Source organism: Eptesicus fuscus, chromosome 4, assembly GCF_027574615.1.
Source record: "Eptesicus fuscus isolate TK198812 chromosome 4, DD_ASM_mEF_20220401, whole genome shotgun sequence".
NCBI classification, from domain to species: Eukaryota; Metazoa; Chordata; class Mammalia; order Chiroptera; family Vespertilionidae; genus Eptesicus; species Eptesicus fuscus.
Genome location: NC_072476.1, coordinates 86,840,000 through 86,852,448, shown reverse-complemented (window position 1 = coordinate 86,852,448; position 12,449 = coordinate 86,840,000).

Here is a 12,449-nt window from a genome sequence, read left to right as displayed (position 1 = left end):
ATAATTAACTAATTCATCTCTGGACTCATGATGGGGATTTTAATATTTGCTTATAAATCTTCAAAGGTTAACAAAAAGTTTTCTACAAATGAATAATAGGAACCAAGAATGTGACTTAACTCCTTCAACCTTTAAATAGAAATGTTTTTACACCATCCAACATGAACTACTGTCCTTATTCTATAGCTCTCCCGTAAACTCCATGCGACCCTCTGTGCATTACACCTTTGGCATTAAAGCTTCTTTGTGTTGTGAGCTCTTCTCTTGAGGCTGAACACAGGTGCCCGGACGGAGGGGGAGAGACTACTTGCTTTATCAGCTTCTAAAGTTTCTGATCTGATCCACAGACACTCTGAACAGTGGCATTTCCTCGGTCCATTTATACCTTGTACACCTTGGTGCTTAATATCCTTGTAAAAAAAATAAATAAACAAATAAATGGTACCCCTTGTCCACTATGGTATTAAAAAAAAAAAGTATCACAATGTCTTTGCCACTCCTGCCTTCAAGGTATTGCATCAGTGTCACCTCTCTTTCAGTCAAGCAGGCTGTGACTGCATCAGCCAATCCATGTGGCATATATGACACTACGTGATTTCTGGAGTGAGATCTCAAGTCATGGGCTTCCATGTGGTCTCTTGGAGAGTCTGCTCCTAGAACCTCCTTCTCAGAACCCAGACCATGTGTGAGAAACCCAAGCCACATGACGAGGCCACGTGTGGGCTTTCTGCTCAATCGTCCCAGCAGACCCCAGCCTTCAAGCCATCCAACCCCATGTGCCAGATGTGAATGAGGGATCTTCCAGATGGTTCCAGTCTCCAGCCTCAGATCATGCCAGCCGATCCAGTGTTTCCAAGTAAGAACTCAGACCTCCCTTTTGCACCCCAGACAATTTCCTGACCCCTAGGATTTGTGACATAGCGAAATGGTTCCTGACTTACACAACTAGGCTTGGGGTGGTTTGCTGTGCAGCACTCAGTAACCAGAACACTGGTGTGACTTTTGGCTACTTACTCAAACTTGTCCAGAGTCCCACCTCTCAATCTCTTTTTACCCTGACAGCACATTCTCTGTCCTTAAGTATCTTTTCCATCTTACTGCTCATCCAATCTTATATTAGATATTTTTATCACTATACTATTTTGGTGTATTTATCTCTATTTTTAAAGGATGTCAGGTAAAGGACCAATACAAAGCTTAATCTGTGAATAGTAAAACCCTTTTACTATTATGGGACATTTTGACTCTTTTCCATTTGGGGTAATTATGGTTGATTATCCTAAATATCTTTGGGTGTGATTTTATGCTTGAGTTTGGGATTCATTTTATAGAATAGGTTTTCAGAAGCTTAATTACTAGGTTAAAGAGGATTAATGACAAGGCTCTGGAGGCATATTGTCAAATGTATTTTCAAAGAGTTATAACCATTTCCAGTGACACTGATAATATATGAGCATTCCTGTATCACTGTACCCTCTCCAACTAAATTGCATTTTATAATTAAGAGAAATATTAATTTGAAGCATAAAATTCATAGCTTTATTTATCTCACAGACATATGTAGATGTGGAATGACAACAAGGACAGCTAGAATAATAGGCACATTATAGCTCAGGATAAAAAACAGGTCAAGTCTGACTTAGAAGAGAAGGAAGCAAAAAGAATGATTGTCAAGTCAGAGGGAGAGAGATAAGTAGTGATGTGGAGTAATATACTGGAAGGGAAACTCATAGGCCATGGCAAAGTCAGGGTACATAAGGAGGGAGTGAACCAAAAACAGAGAAAAACTCCCAGCAGCTGTGTGGATGGCTGTGCTGAGCAGGACTCGGAGGCTTGGCCAAGCTCATTGAGGGCCAAGTATCAGGAGTTTTAGATGGGGTTTTCAGGAGAGCAGTAAATGAGAATTAGAATAATGTATAACAGAGACCCAGACAAGAGTCATTAAGAGAATAAGAAAAAAAAACATCTTGACCAGTGGTGTCACCAGTATCCAATTACCTCAGTAGTTATCATTCCATAGTTTCCTCATATATGGTAGCTAAAGGTTAGGACACATGCTTTAAAGAAATAGCAGTTAAGAAAAAAATATACAAAAACATATTTGAAATGAGAGTATATTTGGCCAAACAGATTCAAATACTCTTGCCCTTATTTTCCAAAACAACTAACAATTCATCTTCTTCCAGGTGAATGTAGCCCCTAGAACTAAGACATTTATGAAAATACTTAAAGCATCAATCCAAAGAGTGCTCCTTGAAATCCCACTGCTTAATGGCCCGCACGCTGTGCTGACCTGCTTTTGCCCCAGCTACTGAGGCCTTGCCATAAAAACATCTGGTCTCTGGGAGCTTGTTTGTAGCAGTAGCACATTATGTAAATAAATATCTGCTTAAAGATGCATCCCACGATTGCAACTGATATCATCAGCTGCCCAGTTTTCCAAGAACAATATGAGAAAACCCACCAATTAAGTCATCAAAACAAGAAGAGAACAACTGATGGAATCACCAGCGTGGTCAGCCGTCTGCTCTGGGCTGGCAGCGAGGACCCATGCAATTCTGCACACGTGACAGATGCTGCTGGACCTGAAGAAATTCTGTCTTCTCCCCGACCAAGTTCAAGTGCTTGGCACGTGCATCTCATATGCAGACAAATAAAAACTCTATGTTCTGTTTGAACAGGAAATGGGCAAATTAAATATTCTAGTTTGTAGGGTAAATGATATTTATATATCAGGTGTGGGTTGTTCATCACCAAAAATCACTTAAATTTATACACTTACCTACAACATGCATGGTGATTTCCTGTGTATTATCCCACTTCATTAGCACAATTCTGATAAGAAGCTATTATCTCCATTTTCCAAAAGCTCCGGTCTCAGGTCAGTGTAACTGCTTGCCGACAGGTGGGCAGCCAATGCTGAAGAGAGAAGTTATATAACTGCCACGTGATGCGAGGACAACTGCAAAGAGGGGTGGGCCTTCGGCCATGTGGAGAAGCTTAGAACTTGCCTAAGAGACTGAGGGGAAGGAACTCCCTGGATATGGAATATCATGAACAAATTCAGGGGATCAAGAGCAGAGCATACAGACAGGAAGCACACCCAGCAGGGCTTGCACAGGGCAGATGGGTGGGGGTGGATGTGGGAGGGGGAGGAGACAAGGCTGAGGAAGCAGGAAAAAATGATGATGGAGGTCTTCCCATGGGCCCTGCCAAAGGGTCAACCCACTGAGACAGGCAAAATTAAGGCCAGTGATCTGTAGAGACAGTGAAATTAACACGCTAATGATCAGCAGAGGAAACTGACCCAAGGCTAGGGTGATACTGAAGGCTCCAAGATGAGGGGTGAGGAAGTGGGATAGGCTTTCTAGTCCCACCTGAACTCTCCATCTATGTGTCTTTGAAAGGAAGAAAAGAGAAGAGGCAAAGGGGGTGGCAGGGGCAGGAGCACATGAAACTGTCTGGAGGACGGTAGGATGGGGTCCATCATGGTCTGCAGCACGATCATTTAAACTCCTTATGAGGAATCCAGGAGTCAAAGAGCAGCTCCTACTGCATTTTTCCTCCTCAAGGCTGCCTTTACCTTTCTTCTGCTCTGAAGCCTGTGGCCTCTCTTTTTTCAGATACAATAGTCTTTGTTTTTAATTAAAATTTACCTTCAATATTATTTTATATTATTTTCAGCATAGTGTACGGCATGGTGGTTAGATAATCATATACTTTACAAAGTGGTGCCCTGGGTATTTCAAATACCCACCTGGAACTGATACCATTATCATTAATCTAGTTATTAATAACAGGAAAGGAACAAAGGGGGAAGGCCAAATATTATAGGCTTATCACCAGAAAGCTAAAGCTTTACATTTCCCAGGGAGCCACCTGTCTCTCCCCTGCAGATTGTTGGAAGAAGGGCTTGGGCAGGGAGGAGAATGGATGTATCCCCAGTAAAGTTGGGGTGACATAGGGAAGGTGCTTGCTGTCAGTCACATCTGGGAACAGGTCATTGAACAGAATGGGCGTGGCCACTGCATGGGCGTGAAATTTGGGCTATTTAATCCCCTGAACAAAGGAGTTAGCTCTTTTGGCATGTTGTGCTTGACTCCTACCTTGCAGGGCTCTCTCAGTCCTGCTTTCTGGCATTCGTCCACATGGCCCACAACCATTTGGGCCCCCACATACAATGAACTAATGGACTGCAACTAGCCTGATGCTGAACTGGACCCCACTGCAACATGGAATGGAAACTCTGGACATTGGCTCTGCTTTTTGCTTTATTGAAACCCCAGCTACTGGCTCTGCTTTTTGCTTTATTGAAAACCCAGCTACACGTCTTCTATGACTGGAATGGGACTTTGGAAACCCAGGGATGTAATTTCATGCAAATAAAAATCGCTCATCCTCTGGTGCGAGTCTCAGAAAATTCGTTTTCTCGAGATATTGTAAGAACTCCACCCCCAGTACCCAGTGGAAAAGAATATACCCCAATTTTACCAATAACACAGCCATATGTAATTATTTCAACATTATTGACCATATTCCCCATGCTGTTGTATAGTGGATGTAATTGTCTTAACTATGTGCCAGTGACAGCCCCGCATCATCAGATACACTGAGGGTCGCAGGCTAAGGCTGGTGCAGTGCACCCATATGAGAGCAAGGATGGTGTGACTTTCAGAGGCAGAGGCACTGAAAGGAGCTTCTGAGCTGGGAACATGGAAGCAAAAGGCCTAATAACTCCTGAGGGGAGGGGAGGTGCTAGCAGCCATGAGGATGAGTGGGACCACCTGCGTGCATTGTATTGTTGTGCCAATTGATGGTCATTGACACCAATAGGAATCCCCAATTTAGGGCACTGCAAAGAAGGAAACTTTATTCAGTGCAAAACAGCCCAACTGTGAAACAGCATGGCTGAGGTAGCCCTGGGACCAGGCCCCTCTCTAACTAGACAGCTCTGCTCTGTCTTGCACTGGCCTGCTTCACTCTTGCTCCAGCAAGACATGGTGTTTTAGCTTCAACTGGAAAATGCAGTCTTCAATGGAAAGGGAAAGTGTGCTCTCAGAGCCAGAGGGGAGCTGACTTGTGTAGACAGAAGTCTCCGCCCCTGATCCCTGTTTGCTCCGTTCTCATTTAAGTAAGGGCTTCAAATTCTGAGGGAATCAGTCCAAAAGGCACTGTCCTGATTGGTCAGAATAGAGCAGGTCTGATTGGTCAGTGAAGAAGCTGATAGAGGTATAGCTGTGCAGCTTTGATTGAAAGGGGAAAGCCTCCATTCTACTGGTTGAAATAGGATTCCAAGAATGTTATAAGGGCTGGCTCAGATAGCAGAAACAGTGCAGGCAGGCAGTTCAGTGAAAAGACAGGTAACTCAGTGAAAGCTTCTCCCTGAAGAGCAGTTGACATGAGAGGCCCCTGTGCAGAAATGGCTGCTAGGCTCTGTTTTAAAATTTTGAACCCAGTTAACCACCAAGAGCCCTTCTTAGTAGGTATCTTCTTTCTCAGGGTCCACAGGTGTGACCATGGAGGTGTGGTCCAGATGGGGTGGACAAAATCTCCATACCCCTTCACTCTGGGGAGTTCCAATCATAATAGAGCTATTAATCTCATAATGACTGTGAGAATCTGACCTTCACCCACCTGCGGAGTTCACACTAGAATAATAAAAAAAGAAATTGCCTTCAACAGATATTGGTACGTTGTTATTAAAATGCCCACAGACCATGAGATGAAGAGATTACAGTTTAACAGTTTTTCAGCTGATTACCATTTTTCATCAAGGAAATAATGAACAGGTCTATCATGAAGAATTATATGATGAGCAATACAGCACCTGCTTTAGGGAATCTGGAATCAGAAATATGAATTCTCCTTTTCCAAAATATGCTAGCTGGAAGACTCCCTCATCAGTCACTTCAGGAGTGTTTTCTCCAAATAAATGACCTTTCACATGGGGCCACCTGCCTCCTCTGAATCAGGATGCTGTGCAGGTGCAGAGGGAAATACATTGATGTGTTAGTCTGGGCTCTCCAAATTGGGGATTCCTATTGGTGTCAGAGACACAGGCCAATAGGACATATATTAGCCAGGGATGTCTGCTTCTGTGTGTTTGTAGAACCCTAATATGATGGGTGGATGGATAGATAGATATAAATACTAATATAGATATCAATATAGGTATCTTGATATATAGTATGGGTATAGATATAGGTACAGCTTAGGTACTGGTATAGCGATAGAGATATAGGAAAGAGAGAATATGGGGTATTGTCTGTATTTTCTATAGAAAAAGGTTTTTGGCCCCACCAAAATTTCTCAGCTGACTCTTAGAAAAATGTTACTTGTAGTATAAGTGTCCTGCTTCATAAGACAAAAGACAAGTCCCAGAATGCCAAGTGCCACACGAAGTCATAAAAGAATACAGATATTCCCCACTTAACCTTCCTCTGAGAGACATGTATGTAGTCCTGTGTTTGCCACAATAATTCCAGGTAAGTTGCACTGTCATGTTAAAAGGGAAGGGAGAAATTTCTCAACTTTTCTCTGAAGTTGTTCTGTGCTAGAAATCTGTTCCCATGCTCTCTGGAAGCACTACCACCTCCAGCTGACATACCTTCTACTTCCGTGAAAGTTTGTTCTTTAAAACATACACCAGGAGCACACTTGGAAAAAAAGAGGGCATTGGGTTAACCTGAAAAAAATACACCTTGCTGTTTTTTACTGTTTCCTCTCCTAAAACTGTGTTTCTATGTATGGGTGTGGAATGATGGGTGGATGGTTTAGAGCTCATGACCAAGGCGCAGGCGCCCCCTACTGGGAAGGTAGGTAAAGTGACCTCAGGCCTCATCTTGCAGTGACAGAGCTAGGAAACTGACAGCATTTCTGGATGCATTAATTTCCCATTGAAAACACTTGCATGGGATTAAAAAACAAAAAACAAAAAACAGAACAAACAACAACAACACACTTGGATTCAAGCATAAGGGTTTCGTGAAATTTGAGTGAAAAGGATGCCAGGTAAAGGACTGATACAAAGCTCAATCTGTGAATAAAAACAAACTATTCACGAGATTTTTTTTTTTCTTGAGTTCATTATAAAATGGGGATAAATAGCTAAAGACAGCCATTTTTAAAAGCAAGGGGAACTGAGTTTCTTAGTCAAGCATTTCAAAATGGCATCCAAATCCAGAAAACTTAAATATTCATGCAAACAGTCTTTATAAACAGGAAGATGCATTAAAAACATTATTTTGGATTATGGCCAAGTTGATTGGAGTTGAATTCCATTCTCTTTTAAAAATACAAACTAGGAAAGGTCAAGAGTGAATGCCTTGCCAATTCTATTTTCTGCTCCACTGCCGATTGAACAAACAGATTTTCAATATGCAAAGGCCAGCCTTTGGTGGCAGGAAATCAGAGAGGGGTGGTGTGAGCATCCTGCATAGACTGCATGCGTCATGCTTCTCCGCCTTCTACGAAGGCGGCTCTCCAGTACAGCGTGTGCGACCTGCTTCCTAAACAAGTCACTGTGAAATTGGCATCCTGAAAGCTGACCTGCAAAAGGGGCTCATGACCTTTTTACAATGCACTTCATTATAAAGTGAGGACCAGGGTTGTGCTTGTTTTTCTCCACATCTCTCCCTCAGCTGATCCCACATCTCTGGAAGAGATCTGACCCTAGAGCTCCTGCCACAATGGATCCCAACTCTAGATGTTTCCACATTAACGAGACTCTGGAGGAAGTAAACACCTTACAAATGATTCTCCACCTCAAAACCTCTTTCCTCTTCTCAATGTCCCCAGGGTGAGGTAAAAGCAGAAGCTTGAGACAAACCTTGCCAGGAACAGAATTTTCTTTTCTTAGAAAGGGAGGCTGGGGGTGGGGGAGGGGGGAGAGAGAGAGGGAGAGGGAGAGGGAGAGGGTGAGAGGGAGAGAGAGGGAGAGAGGGAGGGAGGGAGGGAGGGAGGGAGGGAGAGAGAGAGAGAGAGAGAGAGAGAGAGAGAGAGAGAGAGAGAGAGAGGAAGGATGTGAGAGAGATATGTGCCCTAACTGGGAATTGAATGCTTGATCTTCTGGTGCAAGGATGATGTTCTAACCTACTGAGCCACTCTGGCCAGGGGCCAGCAGCTGAATTCTTAATGCGAGTTTCCCGAAATGACAGTAGGGCTTGGACCTACTTGGTAGGTACAGGGCTGTCCCAAACCTTCTCCTCATCTTCCCCTTGACCTTCCTTGTGACCAGGTCAGCTGCGGGCGCTGGAAAGGGGCTCCACTTAACAAAAGAAACTGCAGTAGGCTAAGTGTCTTTTTGTGAAAACTCCATCTTCTTTCTCCAGAAACATTTCTTCCCCCAAAAGGTGAAGCATTAAAAAATTTCTAGGGATACCGGTCAGGAGACCTCACTCCCCACAGAAACGCAGAGTATTTCCCAATAGTCTTCCTATGAAGAATATCTCTGGAGGTTAGATTTGGTTTGTCCAAATATTTGCAAACGTTGACTATTGTTTTTCATTAAAATAAAGTGAGTTCTTGATCATATCTCATTTCCTAGAGGTTGATGGGCAGACCAAGGTGGGGCTTCCCTACTGCATGGGAAAGGTGCCCTGGGGGAGGACCCCTGAGGTTGTGGTCTTATTTTGTCCCTTGCTTTGCTAACATTCAGCCCCCTTTCACTGGTCCACACAATCCAGGTCACCTTACCAGTAAGTGTAGTGCAAAACAAAGCAGTGCAGACGAATGGACAGTGACTCGGTCACCTCATAACACAAGGTTACCTCATCATAAACCACATGTTCTGCCTCTAAATTCCAACTGAAACACTACTAGGTGCATTTCTCTTAAAGAGCTGTCAAAAATTTTTAAATGTGATTATTCTTCAAAAGTCAGAATAGTTGCTTCATTTGAGGTTTTCCTGCATTTGTATTAGGGTTGGTTTGAAGAGTCTGATACTGGCTTGGACTTCAGGGAATCATAAAACAGGCCTGAGTTAGGAGTTCGGTATACGAGTCCCCATGGGATGAAAGTTGGGTAGAGAAAGTGGCCTCAGACCCCATTACATGCTACCTGCTGGCCAGCCCTTCACTCTAGACTGTGCGCCCCATCAGTGGGTGACAGAGCCTTGCTGGGCAGGCACACAGCACTCCTGACTCCAGGTCAGGCACCCCTCTCCTCCCTCCCTTCCTCCTTCCATCATACAGAATTCAGAATCCTGGGGCCAGAGCAAATGGACAGCCCTCCACAGCAGACTAGCACTCTAGGCTTTTGATGGGAACTCACTTTGAAAGGATAAATATGATTCACTTCATATAACCTTAAGTCCTCCCTTCACCATGGCTCCCACCCTAGGGGACTTCCAAGTGGAAATGTAGGCACATAGGACCTGATTGCACACTGGCAGGGGGAGCAGAGTAGGGAGATGAGCACAAGACACCTCCTATGCTATTAATCTTGGGGATTATCAGAAGAAATGGGTGGAGAAGAGCAGTGAGGTTCTGACATTCCGTTACATCGGGACAGTTGGGATGGCCATTCCCTCCGCCCCCAGGATGCCCCGGGCCTGAGGGTTTCTGGAAGGAAGCTGCTGCCAACAGCTGGAGACAGAGCTGCCCCCGGAGAGAGGGACGAGAGGGAGACGGACATTCCAGTGTGTGACCTGTTTTAATATTTAATTTACTACTTGCATACAACACATGAATAACATGAAAAGATTAAGTAATAAAATACATTGGATTATAATTTATACTATTCAAATGAAAATGTAATAATACAAATTTACATATAAAAACACGACAATCACAAGAGGCAGTTACTCTGGGTGCCAAGGTGTGCTGGGTTCAGGGTGGGCATTTCAACATCCTGCTGTTCTCATAAGTTTTGTCAGTTGTACACTCATGATTTAGGGTGAGATTACTTCACAGCAGCAATTAATAACTGTTAAGAAAAAATATCCTTAAAGACCACACACACAAAAATTTAAAACAAAAGGGACCAGGCTCAGTTCAAGATGGAGGACAGTTCAAGCTGTCCTCCACTTGCTCCCAAATTTCCACTGAAATGAACCAAGAAGGGGGACAATTGGGGAGCCGATGTAGGAAGTGGCTGGGAAGGCAGAGCCCAGAGCAGAGGGCAGGTGCCAGGCTGGACAGGATGGCAGCTGCTCTCAGATTCCCCAACTGCTGGGGGGCTCCATACACTACACCACCAGACTCCTACTTTGGCATTCGTGGGTCTGGGGTGAGGCCATGCCCTTTGAGAACCACTGTTCTGGGGGCCCACCAGCCAGGTCTCCTCGTCCTGTCCCCATGCACAGAGCCCCTCAGAGGATGCTGGACAGTACCACTCTCTCTGCAGGAGAATCAGAGGTCCATCTGGCCCCAAGGTAAACCCTGGCATGCAAGGGAAAGCCATTTGCAGGGGAGGCCCAAGCAGCACCTGCCAAGATCCTAACACTGCTCACAAAACCCCAAAGTCCGTAAAAGCAAGCAAATGCTTTCATTTTCATAAAACTGAATTGTAGCATTTCTCAATGGCGCTTCACCCACAATTGTCTTTGCTTACATAGAACCATGAAACTGAAACTGTGCTGAACAAACCGATTGTGATATAGTGACTAGTCTTCAATTCATAAAAACAAGCACGTCTTAAACATCTCTTCAGGGGCTGGAAAAAGAACTTCCCCTTTGTTTCACTATCAAAAGGGAGAACAGTGAATTTCCCTAAGCAAGTGTCAGGCAAGTGGAAGAGGAGTGTTTAAGTTAATGGCTGTCTTACCTTCAAAACTCCCCTCAATTTCTAGAACACTCCTCATTGAGCCCTTTCTTGCATCTGTAGTCTTAGGTAAACTGAAGCTCTATTCACTCTAGACTCTTTACAATGTGGTTCTACATGAGAATGTGTTGGAAATGTTATTTGAAAAAAAACTGAAGATATTCATTGTGGACAGGATTTCCTAATTGCTTTTATACCTGACTATCACGAGAGTGCTCATGGAACATTCCACCCATTATCACTCATCTACCTGCCACTGCTTCGTTTTGTTTTTTAGTCAAAACATTTTGCTTTAGGATCAAAAAATATCCAGTTAAGAATTAGACCAAATTGGGGGGGGGGGGAGGGGGGCGGAACTCTCTCTCAAATGACATTATCCTTTGTACAGTTTTTCTCATTTAGTTCTGTAGATAATGGCCCTAGGTGGTAGCAGTAATTCCATTCAACACCCACAGTGTGAATGGAAATGTCTCCCCGACAGCAAGGCTCTCAGGGTGCAAACTGCACCTAAGCCTGTCCCAGGAAGCACCCAGTGTTCTGGCCATCCTAGTTCACGGGCAAGTCTGCAGTGCCCTCTAATGGCCACAGTGCAGCTCTTACTATCCCCAACTACAGATCCTGTTCCATCCATGGTCTCTTAACAAAGTAAGCCACTTGACCAAGTTGTCTCAGGGTGGGAAATTACAGCCTGAAGTATCATCTACAGGCCGACTTTGTGCTTGGAATGATGTCGGGCCATCCCTAGGAATGTGCTTCGTGAAGTTGTCCATAAAGATCACTGGCCACTGGCCACTGGTCATCGCTCTCCCTCACAGCCACTACCTCACTGGGAACAGCTCCTCAGGCTCCTGGGCTGTTACCACTCCGCTGGCACGAGAGTCACTGCAGGGCAGCACGCCAGCCTGTTGTGCCCAGCACCTGTGCTAGCCTACAGCCCCACCCAACTCCAGGTTCCAATGTTTATTCACTTTTTAATTTTTTTCAAATGATAAAACCCTACAACAACGTTCTGTTTGAATATCAGAAATTAAATTTATTAACAGCTTAAACTGCTTCACCCTCTGAGGGTGAAACAGCACCACAGGCAAGTTCAGGCCCATTTATCATCAGGTCACAACACAGAGCAGATGCTGACAAACTCTTAGTTGGTAAAGAATGGCAACAGCAGAAAGTGTTAGGTGTTACTTATTCTCCACTAACTAAAAACACATAAAATTGCTGAGATTAAAAAAATGTTTTGAACATTTTTAACAAATTCATCCACTAGGCAAATTTTCAAATAAATAAAAAATGTGCCTGCAGACCTGCTCTTCTCTTTCTGACTTCCCTTTCACTTTGATCACTCTAAGCCAACTGATATGTGGTAAATGCTCACTGAGGTCACAGCAACCACAGGATGCAAAACCCAACCATCACCTGGTTGGCTCGCACCACCCGACCCTGCAGCTTCAAGCACAGATGGCCAATGCCTGCCTTCTTAGATCTGGCAAGGAAACAACCAAGGTACTACTACACCACCACCTCCTGCCCTCTGGGGTTTCCTCCTCTGCCTTTTGGGAAGTTTTCTCCCTTGGTGCGTGCAGCCTGCACGCACACACCACACACACACACACACACACACACACACACACACACACACGGTTTTAAATAGCCTCCACACACTTATCAACTTCCTAACTTATGCCTGA